Source organism: Thamnophis elegans, chromosome 8 (assembly GCF_009769535.1).
Source record: "Thamnophis elegans isolate rThaEle1 chromosome 8, rThaEle1.pri, whole genome shotgun sequence".
Taxonomy (NCBI): Eukaryota; Metazoa; Chordata; class Lepidosauria; order Squamata; family Colubridae; genus Thamnophis; species Thamnophis elegans.
The window spans coordinates 77,172,709-77,188,958 of record NC_045548.1 but is presented as its reverse complement, the minus strand read 5'-3'; the positions used below and the strand labels follow the sequence as shown (position 1 = coordinate 77,188,958).

At 44.9% G+C, this 16,250-nt stretch overlaps 1 protein-coding gene across 2 annotated transcripts in view; it reads left to right on the top strand.

The window, feature by feature from the left end:
- Positions 1 to 14,566, top strand: part of TSNARE1 (t-SNARE domain containing 1) — a 243,636-nt gene extending 229,070 nt beyond the window's left edge. For both annotated transcript variants that reach the window (XM_032223182.1, XM_032223184.1), the window contains one exon: positions 14,343 to 14,566. The gene's annotated coding sequence lies outside the window, so the exon portion shown is untranslated. The remainder of the gene's footprint in view (positions 1 to 14,342) is intronic.
- The last annotated feature ends 1,684 nt before the right edge of the window (positions 14,567 to 16,250 follow it).

Sequence of the window (16,250 nt, the reverse complement as noted above, 5' to 3'; positions counted from 1 at the left end):
TATGGGCCGGTCCTTGGGACGGAAGAGCCACTGCTGCTAGCGAAGCCCCCCCTAGCTCTGGGGATAAAAGGCAGGGGGCAGAGATGAATAGATGTGGCAGAGGAGAGGAGAGCAGTGGAAAGCTATGGGCCGGTCCTTGGGACGGAAGATTCACCACTGCTAAAGAAGCCCTACCCTAGCTCTGGGGATAAAAGGCAGGGGGCAGAGATGAATAGATGTGGCAGAGGAGAGGAGAGAAGTGGAAATCTATGGGCTGTTCCTTAGGACGGAAGAGCCACCGCTGCTAGTGAAGCCCCTCCTAAGCTCTGGGGATAAAAGGCAGGGGGCAGAGATGAATAGATGTGGCAGAGGAGAGGAGAGCAGTGGAAATCTATGGGTCGGTCCTTGGGACGGAAGAGCCACCACTGCTAGCGAAGCCCCCTCTAGCTCTGGGGATAAAAGGCAGGGGGCAGAGATGAATAGATGTGGCAGAGGAGAGCAGTGGAAATCTATGGGTCGGTCCTTGGGACGGAAGAGCCACCGCTGCTAGCGAAGCCCCCTCTAGCTCTGGGGATAAAAGGCAGGGGGCAGAGATGAATAGATGTGGCAGAGGAGAGGAGAGCAGTGGAAAGCTATGGGCCGGTCCTTGGGACGGAAGATTCACCACTGCTAAAGAAGCCCTACCCTAGCTCTGGGGATAAAAGGCAGGGGGCAGAGATGAATAGATGTGGCAGAGGAGAGGAGAGCAGTGGAAATCTATGGGCTGTTCCTTAGGACAGAAGAGCCACCACTGCTAGCGAAGTCTCCCCTAGCTCTGGGGATAATAGGGAGAGATGAATAGATGTGGCAGAGGAGAGGAGAGCAGTGGAAATCTATGGGCTGGTCCTTAGGACGGAAGAGCCACCGCTGCTAGTGAAGCCCCTCCTAAGCTCTGGGGATAAAAGGCAGGGGGCAGAGATGAATAGATGTGGCAGACAGCTATTCATCTCCCTGCCAGCCAGACCTGTTAGCCTGTGAGAGAAACCTTTTTCCCGGGGCTGCCGGCATTCCCAACAAATGAATCTTTTGGGTTCACATCAGAGGGTTTATCGTGATTGGAAAGCTGGATCAGAACTCTAGCTTGCAGGAGATTTCTTTCAGAAAGACTTCGGGTCAGCGGTCACTCCCAGCATATTGAAACCCTGTCTACTAACGATTGTGTTTGTGTCACGCAATTCGGGACGAGTTTTTCTTCGCCTCTCCTCACAGGTCGGCCAGGCGGATACGCAGCGTATCGCGAGGTTGTCCTGGCCGCCTGCTTTGCTGAATTGAGTTGTGATTGTCGCGTGCGTTTCGCAGCAGCGGGGGGGGCGCCGGTGCTGAATGAAACCGGGGGGCTCATCGAAACGATGTTCTTGATGTCAGTCAAATGTCGCTGCCAATGTCTCTCTTCTTCCCTGCAGTGGGAGAGGCGACAAGGAAAATCACGCTTCCCCGAATATGAATGTTAATAAAGATGATTTGTAATCCTTGTGATTAGTCGTTATTGATCAGCTTGACATGCGTGAAATGCGTTTCATCCTCTCTTTTTTTCAATCCAGGGAGGTCGTAGGCCGATCTTGAGTCTCCGGGCAGGAAATTGTTTTGAATCTTTCATTCTTCAAGGATTTTTGGATAATAAGCTGCCTTATTAACGTGAGGGAAATGCCTCTCTTTTTACTGTCTCCACACCATGTATAATAATCTATACTTCCTTTGTGTTCTTCATTTCTTCCAGTCCTTCTTTTCCTTCCTTCCCTCTTTCCTTCCACCCTCCCTCTCCCTCTCTTTATCTTATCTTCCCCCTTCCCTCTCTCTATCTTTTTCTTATCTTTCCTTCCTTCTTGAGAATTCTCTCTCTATTTTCCTTCCTTCCTCCCTCCTCCTCTATCTTTTTCTTATATTTCCTTCCTTCCTTCCTGGGAATTCTCTCTCTCTCCCCCCCCTCTCTCTCCCCCCTCTTTATCTTATCTTCCTCCTTCCCTCTCTCTATCTTTTTCTTATCTTTCCTTCCTTCCTGAGAATTCTCTCTCTATTTTCCTTCCTTCCTTCCTCCCTCCTCTATCTTTTTCTTATATTTCCTTCCTTCCTTCCTTCCTTCCTTCCTTCCTGGGAATTCTCTCCCCCCCCCTTTCTCTTATCTTCCTCCTTCCCTTTCTCTATCTTTTTCTTATCTTTCCTTCCTTCCTGGGAATTCTCTCTCTCTCTCTCTCTCTCTCTCGTATTTTCCTTCCTTCCTCCCTCCTCCTCTCTCTATCTTTTTCTTATATTTCCTTCCTTCCTTCCTGGGAATTCTCTCTCTCTCCCCCCCCTCTCTCTCCCCCCTCTTTATCTTATCTTCCTCCTTCCCTTTCTCTATCTTTTTCTTATCTTTCCTTCCTTCCTGGGAATTCTCTCTCTCTCTCTCTCTCTCGTATTTTCCTTCCTCCCTCCCTCCTCCTCTATCTTTTTCTTATATTTCCTTCCTTCCTTCCTGGGAATTCTCTCTCCCTCTCTCTCTCCCTCTCCCCCCTCTCTCTCTTATCTTCCTTCCTCCCTCTCTCTCTCTTTTTCTTATCTTTCCTTCCTTCCTTCCTTGAAATTTTCTATCTCTCTCTATATATATATCTTTCTCTTATCTTCCTTCCTTCCTTGGAATTCTAATTCTCTCTCCCTCCCTCCTTCTCTTGGATCTTTCTTTCTTTCTTTCTTTCTTTCTTTCTTTCTTTCTTTCTTTCTTTCTGTCTTTCTGTCTTTCTTTCTTTCTTTCTTAGTGCAATATATTTGCAGGAATATACTCTTTCTGTTCCGGATTCTGTTCTTAATGCTGTCACTGGATTTCAGAGTTTCACGTTGCTTAAGAGCAGAGGTGGCGCAGTGGTTAGGGTGCAGTACTGCAGGCTACTTCAGCTGACTGCAGTTCTGCAGTTCGGCTGTTCTAATCTCACCGGCTCAGGGTTGACTCAGCCTTCCATCCTTCTGAGGTGGGTGAAATGAGGATCCAGACTGTGGGGGCGATATGCTGACTCTGTAAACCGCTTAGAGAGGGCTGAAAGCCCTATGAAGCGGTATATAAATCTAACTGCTATTGCTAGTCATCCTCCTTTAAGAAATTTCCCCCCTGAACTTTATTTGGAAAATTGCATTTTAGGCACTGGGCCTGCCCAATTTCTGAAGCTTCCGTCCTGACTCATAAGTAAGAGCCAAGGTGGCGCAGTGGTTAAATGCAGCACTGCAGGCTACTGCTAGATCAGCAGGTCAGCGGTTCAAATCTCACCGGCTCAGGGTTGACTCAGCCTTCCATCCTTCCGAGGTGGGTAAAATGAGGACCCAGATTGTTGGGGGCAATATGCTGACTCTCTGTAAACCGCTTAGAGAGGCCTGAAAGGCCTATGAAGCGGTATATAAGTCTACTGCTATTGCTCATCTTTACCAACCTGTCTCTGGTTGTCCATGTTAAAACACAGCATGGGGTGGGCCGAGGCAACCTTGAGGTTTATCAAAGTGACACTGTCTGTGTCCTTGTTTTCTTTCTGCAACGGACATCACCTCACATGCATAAGGGTAGGAAGCAGCATAGGAGATGCCATATTGTATCTGTTCACATTGCAGTTTCTCTGTGTTTGTGCAAAAACCCACGGATGCATTGGTAACATGTCATTGTGGAAACAGGCATCAGCAAACTAGCGGAGCGAAAACAGAAGCTAAAATAAGCTACGCAAACTCCCTTTTTGCCCTTAAAATAGATTTCCCAGGGAGTAGAACTCAGCTACAGAGTACAAGGTTTCCAAGGACAAGTGTGGCAATAGACCATATGCTTCTCTAGGAGAGAGAGAGGGAGGGAGAAAGGGAGGGAGGGAGGGAGGGAGGAAGATAGATAGATAGATAGATAGATAGATAGATAGATAGATAGATAGATAGATAGATAGATAATAGAGGGAGAGAGATTAGAGAGAGAGAGAGAGAGAATGGATAGATGAGAGATGAGAGAATAGATAATAGAGATAGATAGACAGACAGACAGCTAGATAGATAATAGATAGAGAGAGAGAGAGAGAGAGAGATGCAACCTGGAATTAAGGAGAAACTTCCTAACAGCGGGGACAATTAACCAGTGGAACAACTTGCCTCCAGAAGTTGTGGATGCTCCATCACTGGAGGTTTTTAAGAAGAGACTGGACTTTTCTGAAATGGTATAGGATCTCCCGCTTGAGTAGGGGAGTGGACTACCTCCTTCCTGCTCTGTTCTCATTGGGCAATAGGTGAGAGTCATGATAGTGCAGTGCTTAAAATGCAGTGGGGCAGGCTAACTCTGCCTACAGCCAGGAGTTCAAACCTGACCGACTCAAGGTTGACTCAGCCTTCCATCCTTCCAAGGTTAGTAAGACTAAAAGACTTCTAAGGTTCCTTCCAGCTTCTCTCCTCTTCTCTCCTCTCTTCTACTCTACTCTACTCAACTCAACTCAACTCCCATTCCCATTCACTCCTGAAGCCCTGAATGTTCTGCTTTAGTTGGGCTTTGCTATAGAGAGACAGTTTGGTGTAGTGACTAAGGCACTGGGCTGGAAACCAGAAGATGAAAAGTTCTAGTGGTGCCTTAAGAGAAAAGCCAGCTGGGTGGCTTTAAGCCAATCACCAGGAGACTGGGAGTTCCAGTCCCATTATAGACAAGAAAGTCAACTGGGTAACTTTGGGCCAATCACAAAGAGACTGGGAGTTCCAGACCCATCTTGGATAGGAAAGCCAGCTGGGTGACTGAGCCAAATCACCAGGAGATAGAAAGTTCTAGTCCTGATTTATACATGAAAGCCGGCTGGGTGACTTTGGGCCAATCACCAGGAGATAGGGAGTTCTAGTCCTGATTTATACATGAAAGTCAGCTGGGTGACTGGGCCAATCACCAGGAGACTGGGAATTCCAGTCCCATCTTGGGCAAGGAAGCCAGCTGGGTGACTTTGAGCCAATCACCAGGAGATGGTGAGTTCTAGTCCCAGCTTAGACATAAAAGCCAGCTCAGTGGCCGGTCACTCACTTTCAGTCCTATCCCCCTTACAGGGTTATTGTTGCAGGGGGGAAATAGGAGATCGAAGGAACATGGGGTTTGTGCAGCACCCCGAGTCATTTGTACAGATATTAAAGCCCGTATAGTAAATAAGTATAGATTTTGTGTTTTCCTTCCACTGAGAAATCACGCAGGGCTGTGCATGCCAAATCAAGATCATCTCAAGGGAAATAACTGACAATCTCTTAGATAGATGCTAAGATTTTCTCTCTCCCCCTCCCAATCCCTCGCCCCTTCCTCCCATTTTATTTACTTTGCTACGCAGTTAAAGATATTATTCCAAACAATAACCAAGCACAATAGGAAGAAAACATCTAGGTGTAGATAGATGATAGATAGATAGATAGATAGATAGATAGATAGATAGATAGATAGATAGATAGATAGATAGATAGATAGGTAGGTAGGTAGGTAGGTAGGTAGGTAGGTAGGTAGGTAGGTAGGTAGGTAGGTATATATGTCTACTAGCTGGATACCTGTGCTTCACAACAAAACTATGTGATCGGGCAATGCAGAAGAAGTCCAGTTCACTCCAGTTCAATCCGTTGGCTCAGAGATGGACGGTGATTGAAACACACAAGGGAATATCGCTCCCGCCACCTTGAGTCTGGAAGAAGTTCCATAGGTGGAGACTACAGGAACTAAGAGCACTACTCAGGTGACCCTGAGGATGCAGATAAATCTCCAAGCAGCCTCAACGACCCTCTAAAAGGATGCAAATAACCAGCTTTGTCTGCAAGGAGCATAAATCCTTCCATTCCCCACCATCCGGTCAAAGCTGAAGAAGCTTCTTGGATGAGAAGCGAAACGTCTTCAGAGAAAAACCAGAAAGTCCAGTTGCCTCCTGAAAAAGCACCTTTCGGACAAATTTAGAGAGCGCCAAGGACCTCACAAACTCTTCATTTGAACAGCCTGTTTGCCTAGTACATCAACCCACGTAAAATCTTGACTTCATTTCTTTGGTCCTTGCAAGAAAAAAAAAAACAGGTCTCATCCATCACTGGACTCATTTTTAACTGGAAAAGCCAAGGGCTTCTCCTTCTTTATGGAAATGCTTGTGTGTCTCATTGAACCTTGACCTTTCCGAAACTCAGTGTGTTGAGCGTGTGGCGGTTGAAGCTGGAGCATATGGTTTCCGAGCGGGTGAATGATTGCAGGAGCTGCCGGCTCTTCCTGATTGCTGTCAAAAGACTGTAAGTTGGAGAAGGGATGATTGCAGCTCAAGACTTGTTCCCTTTATTGCTCGGTTTGTAGAGGTCTTATCTGTATGCCAACTGGTTGGATAAGGACTCTTCAAATGTCAATTGCTCCACTGCGCAAAATACCTCTCTTCCAAATGGTTGTCAGGAAGCCACAAAGACGAATGTTGGTAGCCCAGGATTGAACTGTTGGGTCCTTGGTCCTCCCTGAACTTGGTTGATTTCTTATAGGCTTTTTGTTACCCAACTAGGTAATATCATCAATGCTAGAAGGGAGGAGGAGGGTTTGGGAGGAGGAGAAGCGACTGTGAGGTTCTTGGTGCTATCTGAATTGGTTGCTTTCATGCAGATGTTTCCTTAACCAACTAGGTAATATAGCAATAGCACTTAGACTTATATACCGCTTCACAGTGCTTTTATAGCCTTCTCTATGCAGTTGACAGAGTCAGCCTCTTGCCCCCAACAATCTGTGTCCTCATTTTACCCACCTCGGAAGGATGGAAGGCTGAGTCAACCTTGAGCCGGTGAGATTTGAATTGCCAAACTGCAGCTAGCAGTCAGCTGAAGTAGCCTGCAATGAGTTGAGTTGAGTTGAGTTTATTTGATTTCTATGCCGCCCAATCCCGAAGGACTCCGGGCGGCTTACAGAATAAAAAGAAATTTAAAAAAAGAAAAAACCTTAAAAACAATAGGACACACGAAGTTAAAAAGAAAGACAACAAACACCCAATCAGAAGGCCTGCTGGAAAAGCCTGGTTTTAATGGCTTTGAGAAAGGCCATGAGAGTGGGGGCAGGCCCGGATCTCCGGGGGCAGCACATTCCATATGGCCGGAGCGGCAACAGAGAAGGCCCTACTCCTCAGCATCACCAGCCAGCATTGTCCTGCTGAAGGCACCCGGAGAAGGCCCATCCTGTGAGATCTTATTGGTCTAAGGGAGGTATGCGGCAGGAGACGGTCTCGTAGGTACCCAGGTCCTAGGCCATGTAGGGCTTTAAAGGTAATAACCAGCACCTTGAATCGTGTTTGGAGATCAATGGGGAGCCAGTGCAGCTCGCTGAGGATAGGTGTGATGTGGGTGTACCTTGGCACACCCAGTATCGCTCGCACGGCTGCATTCTGGACCAGCTGCAGTCTCCGAACACTTTTCAGGGGCAGCCCCAAGTAGAGCGCATTACAGTAATCCAGTCTTGAGATGGAATACGGCACTAACCACTGCACCATCTCAGCTCAACATCATCAGTGCTAGAAGTGAGGGGGTTTGTGAGGAGGAAAGGAGAAGGAGGACTGTGAGGCCCTTGGTGATTTCTGAGCTTGGTGGTTTTCTTGCAGACGTTTCATTACCCAACTAGACAACATCATCATCAGTGCTAGAAGGGAGTGGTGTTTATGGAAAGGAGGAGGAGGAGGAGGAGGACTGTGGGGGCCCTTGGTACTCTCTGAACTTGGTGGTTTTCTTGCAGACATTTCATTACTCAAACTTGATTAACTTTGTCTCATTTCCACCCTGATACAAATATTCTCCTTTAGACCTGGGATCCTTTGACTAATTTATTTTCAAATAAAAAAGCATCGCAACTCTACTCCTGTTATAGTTTTAGCTCCTCTCAGCTGTCCAGGGCAGGGAGTTCCTCTCCTTTATACCTGAGGTCTCCAGAGAAGCCCACTTTACATTCAGCACTTCTGGAGTTGTGGAGGCAGAAACACATTTCAATCCAGATACAAAAGACACTATCAGCACCTCGGACAGCTCACGTCAAGAAATGCCCAGCCTTGGGAAGAGCGCGGCTCTTCTAGCACCCAAGGATTCAGATTGACAATATTGTCGTCGAAAAAGGCTCAGTGGCTAAGACGCTGAGCTTGTCGATCAAAAAGGTCGGCAGTTTGGCGGTTCGAATCCCTAGCTCCACGTAAGGGAGTGAGCTCCTACTACTTGTCCCAGCTTCTGCCAGCCGGGCAGTTCGAAAGCACGTAAAAAATGCCAGTAGAAAAATAGGAACCACCTTTGGTGGGAAGGGAACAGCATTCCGTGTGCCTTCGGCATTTAGTCATGCCGGCTACATGACCCCAGAGACATCTTCGGACAGTGCTGGCTCTTTGGCTTTGAAACGGAGATGAGCACCGCCCCCTAGGGTCAGGAACAACTAGCACATATGTGCGAGGGGAACCTTTACCTTTATTGTCATAGAATCGAAGGGCTAAAGGGACCTTGGAGGTCTTGTAGTCCAACCCCGTGCCCAAAGCAGCCACCATCCTGAAGAAATGGTTGTCCAGTCTTTTCTTGAAGACCTTCAATGATGACTCCAGGAAGCAAGCTGCTCCATTAATTAAACCTTCTCACTGTCAGGAAATTCCTCCCTATTTCCACATTGGATCTATCTCCGAGGAGGTTCAACCCATTGCTTCTTGTTCTGCCTTCAGGTGCTTTGCAGAGTAAATCAACCATTTCTTCCCTATGACAGCCCTTAAATATGGGAGGATGGCAGTAGCACTTATACTGTTCCACGGTGCTTTCCAGCCCTCTCTAAGTGATTTACAAAGTCAACGTGTTGCCCACAACAATCTGGGTCCTCGTTTTACTGACCTCGGAAGGATGGAAGGTTGAGTCAACCTCCAGCCAGTCAGAATCGAACTCCTGGCTGTAGGCAGAGCAAGCCTGCATTACTGCATTCTAAGCACTGCACCACCACGGCTCTCATCTGTTGTTCAATCAGAATAGAGCTGTAAGGAACCTTGAAGGCAGTCCATCTCTCTGCTTAAGGAGGAGACCCTATACCATTTCAGATAAGTGACTGTCCAGTCTCTTCTTAAAAACCTCCAGTGATGAAGCACCCACAAGATCTGAAGGGAAGCTGCTCCACTAGTTAATTGTCCTCACTGTTAGGAAGTTTCTCCTTAATCCCAGGTCATTTCTTTCCTTGATTAGTTTCCATCCATTGTTTATTGTCCTGTCCTCTTGTGCTTTGGAAAATAAATTGATCCCCTCCTCTTTCTGACAGCCCCCCCAAATATTGGAATACAGCTATGATGTCACTCCTAATCCTTCTTTTCTCTAGACTAGCCAAACCCAAATCCTGCAACCGTTCTTCATATGTTTTAGTCTCCAGTCCCCTAATCCTCTTTGTTGCTCTTCTCTGCACTCTTTCAAGAGTCTCCACATCTTTTCTACATTGTGGCGACCAAAACTGAATGCAGTATTCCAAGTGTGGCCTTACCAAGGCCTTATAAAGTGGTATTAAGACTTCATGTGATCTTGATTCTATCCCTCTGTTTAAGGGATTGTCCACTAGGACTCCAAGATCCCTCTCACAGTTATTGTTTTTAAGCTGGATTTTGCCTAATCTGTACTTGTATCTTTGGTTACAAGTAGAGATTATGTCTCCCCTAAGCCGCCTTTTCTTCATTTGATTAGCTGTATCTGGTTTCCTTTAGCCTCGTACAATGTAGCCCCCAGACCTCATATCATCTTTCGTGCTCTTCTCTGCCCTCTTTCTAGGGCCTCAGCCTCTTCTAACACTTTTCAGGGGTCAACTATAATTAACTTCTACTACTGCTCGCTGGTCATCTTTGCTCCAAGTCTTCCAGCCCATTGCGGGGTGTCCAAAATGTAGCGGAGAAACTATGACAAATGTTGTGGCCTATCAGAAGCCAGAAGATCTGGCAGCAGATTCGGACAGTGATGTGGTTGGGGAGGAACCTGGGCCAGTCCTGGAGTCTGGGGAAGGCTCTGATGAGGGCTCTGTGTCAGAGGCAGAGAGGGGGCCAGGGCCATCTGATAGTTTTCAGCTGCCTTTGGAGTCAGACATCAATGGGGCAGAAGTATTCTATCATCTGTTAAATTAATCCAGTCACTGATTACTGATAAAACTACTGCTTCATAATATAGTTTTAAATTTGGCAATTTCAAACCTCCTCTCTCACGCACATCTTGCATTATTTTTAGTTTTATTCTTGGCTTCTTCCCTGCCCAAACAAATTTGTTAATGCCATTCTAGCAAATTTGCATCTTTTTAAAATATTGGTATCATTTGAAAAAGAAATAAAAAATTAGGTAGAACATTCATTTTCACTGCTGCTATTCTTCCCAACAAAGATAATTGTAATTTTTCCTCTCTGTATGCTGCGCCACAGTGGCTCATAATTATACTTCTATAGTTTCCCATTTGAGGTCGAGAGATAGACTCCTAAATATTTAACCTTTTTAACTATTTCACATCCTGTCAATCCTTCTAATTCTTCCCTTTGATTAGTGTTCATATTTTTAACTAGCATCTTTGTTTTCCCTAAATTTATTTTAAATCCGGACACTTGGCCATATTGATTAATCATATTCATTAAAACCTTACTAGATTCTTGTGGTTGGGTTAATGTTACAACCAAATCATCCGCAAAAGCACATATTCTATATTCTTGATGCCTAATCTTGATTCCCTGTAAATCACCTGATCCCCGTATTTTATTCAACAATAATTCCAGGGTTATAATAAACGGTAATGGGGAAGAAGAGCTGGAGCCTGTTCCCAGTGTGCGCATGCGCATAGTTGCCAGAGGAAAAGAACAGCTAAGGAACAAGGGCTGACTCGGGAGTAAATGCACAGGTGGACAGTGAATGGCCCCTCCCATAGGGAATAAAGAAGAGCGACAGGGGAGTGGAGTTTTCAGGAGACAATTAGTTCCATTCATTAGGTAGGTAGATGGATGGTGGATGGTGGATGGTGGATGGTAGATGGTGGATGGTGGATGGTAGATGGTAGATGGTAGATGGTAGATGATAGATAGATAGATAGATAGATAGATAGATAGATAGATAGATAGATAGATGATAGATAGATAGATAGATAGATAGATAGATAGATAGATAGATAGATAGATAGATAGATAGATAGATATAGAGACAGACAGATACATACATACATACATACATAGGTACATAGATAGTAGATAGAGATAGATGGATGGATGAATGGATGGATGGATGGATAGATGATAGATAGATAGATAGATAGATAGATAGATAGATAGATAGATAGAGATAGATAGATAGATAGATAGATAGATAGATAGATACTGTACATATATTCATACATACATACATACATGGTAGAAGATGATAAATAGACAGACAGATACATAGATACATAGATAATAGAGATAGATAGATAGATAGATAGATAGATAGATAGATAGATAGATAGATAGATAGATAGGTAGGTAGGTAGGTAGGTAGGTAGGTAGGTAGGTAGGTAGGTAGGTAGGTAGGTAGGTAGATAGATATAGATAGATAGATAGATAGATAGATAGATAGATAGATAGATAGATAGATAGATAGATAGAATAGGTAGATGACAGATAGATATTAGACAACATCCAAACAAATATACAATAAGACTAGGTGTGTTTGTACACACACACACACACTCACACACATCAAGTCACAAACAAAAACATATACACATACATGTGCATACTGAAGTTGTGACTGTGTGTGTGTGTGTGTCTGTGTATTCAGGCTTGGAGCCCATAGTTTGGCGAACTTTTTGGAACAGTGAAGACTCCCAAGGTGACTTTGCACCCTAACCCTAACAATAGCTGACCCCTTTCACTTCACTTCCCCCAAGATCAAAGGAGGCTGCAGGTACTGCTGCTCCCCACCCAAAAGCCTAAATTTCCCGAATGTCCGGTCCAAATTGATGGTTATTCCACACCCAGCGATGGCAGAATTGCACATCCCCAAATAAACAACAGAGCTTGACTGGCAGCTCTGTCAAAACTCTCTCAAGAGTTTGGAAATCCAGTTTTCATCACAGCGCCAAACTTGGCAATGCTTTTCTTTTCTTCTCCCCCCCCCCCCCTTCCCCTCCCTGGAGGCAGAAAAATATTCACGGATATAATAAGGCAGAGTTTTTCTCTCTTTATCTCTTTCTGCATTGCTCAATTGGGAAGTTCAATTTTAGGCAATTGCGTATGCCGGGCGCAAAAAAAAATATGCCTTGAATTAATGTTGCTGTCACGCTTTGCAGGGGGGAAAACGAAGTGACAGGTTGGGGAGGATGGAATCAGCTGCATGTCATACAAAACAATTGCAGCTAATCCACGACATACAACCACACATTTCTGTTGCTAAGCGCGCCCTTCGTTCAGTGAGTTTTTGCCCTGTTTTGCAAACTGTCTGTTGTGGCCCACCAGCTGCCAGCGGAGCCCGCGGCAGACCCCGACAATGAAGAGGTTAGGAAGGAACTTGGGCCAGTTCTGTTACTCTGATAGATGATCTGTATCAGATGCAGAGATAGAGCCAGATAACTGGAGAGGAAGAACAGCTGGCGCCTCTCCTAACAGTTCACAGTATGCGCTGAGCTTTTAGGAGAGGACAACAATGGAGGACGAGGAGTCGACTCGGGAAGCAAAGCACACACGTGGATGCTGAATGGCCCCTCCCTGGCTGGGGAATGAATAGAAGGAAAGGGGTGTGTGGTAGTCGTAGAAGACAACAGTTCGTATTTCTGAAGAATTTGCTCATTGTGTTTCGTGCATCAAAGACTGGTTGCCAGAACTTAGTTTGCAGTCTTTCCGCAAGGAACTGATAAGATCTGTTGCTATAATTAACTCTTTGCAGGATTATTGCCCTGACTTTTTAGTGTGTGAATGACATTAATTCACAAGAGGAAAATAAAGAGGGGGTTTTCGTGACAAGGATTCTGTTTCCTGTTTCTGCCGAGGCTGGGTCAGAACTCTGTCTGGCCACAGCTGTTCAGTGAATCACTGCACTTGTTAAGTCAGGAACACAGGTGTTAAGTGAATTTGGCTTCCCCGTTGGCTTGGCTTGTTGGTAGGTCACAAAAGGGGATCATGTGACCCCCGAAGATGCTGCAAATGCCGTAAAAGTGAGTCAATTGCAAAAGTGTCTGAATTTTCATCACATGATTATGGGGATGCTGCAATGGTCTGAATGTTGTTGTCTGTCGGCCGCAGACCCCCTCCAGCAGCAAAATCGGAGGAGATGTGGGAGTCAGTGTCAGCATCAGGACAATCTGAGAGCTCCGAGGGGGAAGAGGGAATGAAGCTGGCAGAGAGACAGAGAGAGAGATTCAAGATTCAAGATTTAATGAATTTGTATGCCGCCCAATCCCGAAGGACTCCGGGCGGCTTACATAAAAAACAGTTTTAAAAATACTAAAAAAATTTAAAATACAAAGACAAAGCAAGTTAAAAGAACACAACATGCACTCAACCTTAGTGAGGCTGGAACTCAATCAAGGGTCAACAGCCCCAGGCCTGCCGGAATAGCCAGGTCTTCGTAGACTTTCGGAAGGCCGAGAGAGTGGGGAGGGTCCGTATCTCAGGGGGTAGATCGATCCACAGGGCCGGGGCAGCTACAGAGAAGGCTCTCCCCCGAGGAGCCACCAGACAACATTGTCTAGTCGACGGCACCCGGAGAAGGCCCATCCTGTGAGATCTTATCGGATGCTGGGAGGTATGTGGCAGGAGACGGTCTCGTAGATAGATAGATAGAGAGAGAGAGAGACAGATAGATAGACAGACAGACAGATAGACAGAGCTTGGGCCGTCCGTCATCCCTCGGGTGGAGAGTCAACAGCCCCCAGGTCTGGAGGTGGCTGATGAGGAAGAGGAGGAACAGGTGGGTCCAGTGCCTGACACATGGATATGCGCAGAAGGCAGAGGAGAGGAGAACAGTGGAAATCTATGGGCCGGTCCTTGGGACAGAAGAGCCACCGCTGCTAGCGAAGCCACCTCCTAGCTCTGGGGATCAAAGTCAGGGGGCGTAGATGAATAGCTGTGGCTGACAACTATTCATCTCCCGGCCGGTCCGCCGGGGATAAGCCTGCACTTCCGAATCGTGTCGGGAAATTATGTAGCCTGCTGGGAGAGAGCAGCTGCGGGCGCTCCGAATAAAGGAATCTTTTCAATTAACTACAAAGGGCTTGTCGTGCTCGGGGGATGGGTCAGAACACTGAAAAGTGGCCATAAGTCACTTTTTTTCAGTCCTGTTGTGGACTTCGAATGGTCACTAAGTGAATCGTTATAACTCAGGGATTACCTGTGTTCCAATCTGTGTTTTCAGCACCGATTTTTATTTTTATTTTTCAGATGCTTCCCAGAGAGGTGAGGAACAGGGGCCGGAAGATGGAAGAAAGGAAGACATTTCAGACTCGGGAGCAGGTTTTGGAGCTGAAGTGTGGGACAATATTCTTTTGGCACACACAACACACCTTTTTTTGGGGGGGACCTATATGGTTATCTCTGCAAGAACACATCCTAATAAACACTCAAGAGCTTAAGAGAGAAAATAAAATAATATTCAGCAAAGAAAATGCGGGAACGCTGTTGTTTGTATAGCAAATTATCCCTCACTTTTCAGGAGCCCGGAGATGCATTTATGAAATCCCCCTTGGAATTATTTTGGGAAATATTTGTACTGATGGGAAGCAAATATTCCCCATCTCGGCCATCGGTTTCAAAAACCATCAAATTTTAAAACCGGCACCTCCGAGTTAGCTTCCTTTAGTGAATGATTGTTATCTCCAGCTAACCATCTGAGTCTTATTTGCTTGATTCCCTTCTCTGAATCACACAGCTTTTGGCTTAAAAGTAAATCACAGTCAGCAAAATAAAAATAAACCCGGTTTCGTTTTTGTTGTTTTGCTGATTTCCTTCTGTCTATGCATCCTTCCTTGTAGCCATTAATGAAATGGTTGCTGCGTCGGTTTATATCATTCTGAACATTTCATCAAAGGGAGGGAGGGAGGGAGGAGCAGAGAGGAAGGGAAGGAAGGAGGAAGAAAAAGAAAAAAGCAGAAGAGAGAAAGAGACAGAAGGAAGGAAGGAATAAAGAAAGGAGAAGAGAGAAAGAAAGAGAGAGAGAAAGAAAAAAAGAATGGTTGAAAGAGAGAGAAAGGGCAAAGAAAGAAAGTAAGAAAAGTGCAAAGAAAATGGTAAAAGAAATAGAAGGAAGGAAGATAACAGATGAATGAATGGGAGGAAAGAAGGAAGAAAAAGAAAAGAAATGAGAAGAGAGAAAGAAAGAAAGAAAGAAAGAAAGAAAGAAAGAAAGAAAGAGATACAAAATAAAAGGAAAGAGAGAGAGAGAAATAAAGAGAAATAAAGATAGAAAGAAAAAGAGTGCAAAGAAAAAAGTAAATAGAAGGAATGAAGGAAGATAAAAAATGAAAGAATGGGAGGAAGGAAGGAAGAAAAAGAAAGGAGAGAGAAAAAAGAAAGAAAGTGAAAAGAAAGAGAAAAAGGACAAAGAAAGAGAAATAAAGACAGAAAATAAAAGAGAGCAAAGAAAAAAGTTAAAAAAAATAGGGAAGAAAGGAAGATAACACATGGAAGAATGGGAGAAAGGAAGGAACTCTATGTTTAATTCCTGCAAATTCTTCATATATTTTTCTTCTTAAGAATATAGATGTGGTTATCATCATTTTCCTCCTGGGATTATTATTATTATTATTATTTTGATTTCCAATCTAGACTACACCTCTGGACCCTCCCTAATAATCTGCATCCAAGATTAACTGGAACCCAGGTTGACTCCTCACAATAAATCTCTGTCTACCATAAATTGCCATTTTGCTAAGCAAATATGTGTATATTAATATACGTGAGCAACTTCAAAAGTTCTTTCCATAATAAACAGTCGCGTGCTAATGCTACTTCCTGAAGTTTGCTGTTTTCTCTTCTGCAGATGACGATCCCATAATCATCCATTTCTGTTTCTTCCCCAAGCCCCAGATTTCATGTTCTGCCATGATGGGAATTTAGAATTTTTAAGTGTTTTGAAGAACTCATTGCAGGCTTATTTGGGGATTGTTGAGGAAAGAACCATATGGCTGTACATTTTGAAGTTTACAACTTTCCCTGAGACAGCTGGCCCATTTCCCACATAGCAATACAGAATAATAATTGGCACAGCAAGGTAGACTTCTCGGATTGTGTCTCTGTGGACCCTAAGCGAAAACCCAGAAGTTCCCCGATCAGAGATAGAATAGAATATAG